The sequence below is a fragment of the Macaca thibetana genome, chromosome 3, assembly GCF_024542745.1.
Source record: "Macaca thibetana thibetana isolate TM-01 chromosome 3, ASM2454274v1, whole genome shotgun sequence".
Classification (NCBI taxonomy): domain Eukaryota; kingdom Metazoa; phylum Chordata; class Mammalia; order Primates; family Cercopithecidae; genus Macaca; species Macaca thibetana.
The window spans coordinates 125,848,380-125,851,416 of record NC_065580.1 but is presented as its reverse complement, the minus strand read 5'-3'; the positions used below and the strand labels follow the sequence as shown (position 1 = coordinate 125,851,416).

At 38.9% G+C, this 3,037-nt stretch overlaps 1 pseudogene; it reads left to right on the top strand.

The window, feature by feature from the left end:
• Positions 1-522: 522 nt before the first annotated feature.
• LOC126950893 (cell division control protein 42 homolog) lies at positions 523-2,107 on the top strand (annotated as a pseudogene).
• Positions 2,108-3,037: the final 930 nt, after the last annotated feature.

Below are 3,037 nucleotides of genomic sequence, written 5' to 3'. Positions count from 1 at the left end.
GCTTGAACTTGGGAGTCAGAGGTTGCAGTGAGCTGAGATCATTCCTCTGCACTCCAACCTGGGTGACAGAGTGAGACTCCTTCTCAAAAAAGAAAAAGAGGAAAAAAATGAAAGTCTGTTCAAAGAAATAATAACAGAAAACTTTCCAAAATTTGGGAAAGATATAAATCTCCAAGTATAAGAAGGTCAGAGATCACCAGACAGAGTAAAGCCAAATAAGATTACCCTAGGACATAGGATAATAAAACCCTCAAAGGCCTAAGACAAATAAAATACTAAAAGCAGCAAGGGAAAATAAGTGAATAATATAAAAGAGCTCCAAATGACTGGCAACAGACTTCTAAATGGCAACTGTCCAACCCAGGAGAGAGTGGGAGTATATGTAAAGTACTGAAAGACTAAAATTGTCAACTGCGAATACTGTACCCAGCAAAGCTATCCTTCAAACACGAAGGGGAGATAGTCTTTCTCAGACAAACAAAAGTTAAGAGAATGCATCCCATCAGACCCCTCTGACAAGAAATGCCAAAGAAACTTCTTCAGTCTGAAAGAGAAAAACACAAATGTGCAAAAAAGAAAACATCTAAAGTTATAAAATCCAGTGGTAATAATAAGCCCACAGACAAACTCAAAATTTTGTAATTGTAACTGTAGTATGCAGTCCACTTATCATTTTAGTATGATGACTAAAAGACAAATCTATCAAAAACAAAAGTATCTACAGAACCTGTTAAGAGAGAAGAAATACAAAGATACGTAAAGTGACATAATAAAATTCAAAATGTGGGGAAGTGTAGAGCTTTCTTAGTTTTTTTCTTTGTTTATATTATTTTGTGATTAAAGTCATCACTTTAAGATATTTTTGTAATCTTCATAATCACAAAACAAAATGTTCTAATAAATACACTGAAAATAAAAAGCAACAAATTAAAACACAGTACCATAGAAAGTTAACCACAAAGAAGAGACAGTGAGAAAGAGAGGAGTTACAAAACAACAAAGATACAAGTCACAAAATGACAATAGTACTTATTTATCAGTACTTATTTATCAAAAGAATGAACTCATTTCTTCAATTGAAAGACACTGAGTGGATGAATGAATAAAGAAACAAGATTCATATACACACTGCCTACAATGAACCCATTTCATCAGTAAAGACACGTAGAAACTGAAAACGACAGGATGAGAAAAAATTCCATGCGAATGGAAACCAAAAAAGAGCAGGAGTGGCAATACTTATATCATATAAAATAGACCACAAGTAAAATGTAAAAAGATAAAGAAGGTCACTATGTAATGATAAAGGGGTCAATTTCGAACACCCCAGTGGAGAAGCTGAGGTCAACATCATATTTTAAGTATTTAAGGTGGATACAAAACTATTTCAGCAATACAGACAATTAAGTGTGTTGTTGTGGACGATGATGCTGTTGGTAAAACAAGTCTCCTGATATCCTACACAACAAACAAATTTCCATCGGAACATGTGCTGACTGTTTTTGAAAATTATGCAGTCAGTTATGATTGGTGGAGACCCATATACTCTTGGGCTTTTTGATACTGCAGAGCAAGAGCATTATGACAGATTACTACTACTGAGTTATCCACAGACAGATGTATTTCTAGTCTGTTTTTCAGTGGTCTCTCCACCTTCATTTGAAAATGCGAAAGAAAAGTGGGTGCCTGAGATAACTCGCCACTGTCCAAAGACTCCTTTTTTGCTTGTTGGGATCCAAATTGGCCTCAGAGATGACCCCCCTACTATTGAGAAACTTTCCAAGAACAAACAGAAGCCTGTCACTCCAGAGACTGCTGAAAAGCTGGTCCGTGACCTGAAGGCTGTAAGGTATGTGGAGTGTTCCGCACTCACACAGAAAGGCCTAAAGAATGTGTTTGACAAAGCAATATTGGCTGCCCTGGAGCCTCCAGAACCAAAGAAGAGCCGCAGGTGTGTGCTGCTATGAACATCTCTCCAGAGCCCTTTCTGCCCAGCTGGTGCTGGCATCATACTAAAAGCAGTGTTTAAATCAAACTAAAGATTAAAAATTAAAGTTCATTTTTGCAATAATGGCAAATGCCCTGCACCTACCCACATACACTCACGTGAGATAAGGCCATAGGTATGGCCCCTTCCCCCTCCCAGGACTAGGTGACTTTGAGTAATTGTGTATTGTCAGAAAAGTGATTGGTACTAGTTTTTGTTTTGTAGCTTGAAAAAATAATTTTTTGTTTGTTTAAAAGCAAGGTATACAGACTAACGAATTGTTGAAGCTGCTCCCTGGTTCCACTCTGGAGAGTAATCTAGGACATCTTAGTGTTTTGAGTTTTTTTTTTTTCTCCTCTTTTTTTCGAGGATTGTGTGTGGGGTTTGTTTTTAGTCTTGTTTTTTTAAATTCATTAACCAGTGGATAGCCCTTAAGGGGAGGAGGATGGATTGATTCCACCTTCCACTTCCTAGATCTAGTTTAGAAAACATGTTCCTCATCTGGTGCTCTTAGGAAGGAGTAGAGTAAATGCCTCATTTAGTAACATGTGGCTTTTTGAAAGCTGCCTTTTCTCCCCACCCTGCAGTAGATCCAGTATTGGATGAAACTCATGAAAGTGGGTGGAGCTTGTCTTGCCCCTTCTCTTTTCTAGGACACACTATATGTGATTGTGACTTTCAAGGACATTTGTTTGCCATTTGCTGATTTTTTGGGGAAGTTAATTTCTAACTTCTCTCACTGATAAATGAAGAAAAGTATTGCACCTTTGAAATACACCAAATGAATTGAGTTTGTAATTAAAAAAAATTTTTGGCCGGGCGCGGTGGCTCACGCCTGTAATCCCAGCACTTTGGGAGGCCGAGGCGGGCGGATCACAAGGTCAGGAGATCGAGACCACGGTGAAACCCCGTCTCTACTAAAAATTACAAAAAATTAGCCGGGCGTGGTTGTGGGCGCCTGTAGTCCCAGCTACTCGGGAGGCTGAGGCAGGAGAATGGCGTGAACCCGGGAGGCGGAGCTTGCAGTGAGCCGAGATGGCGCCACTGCAC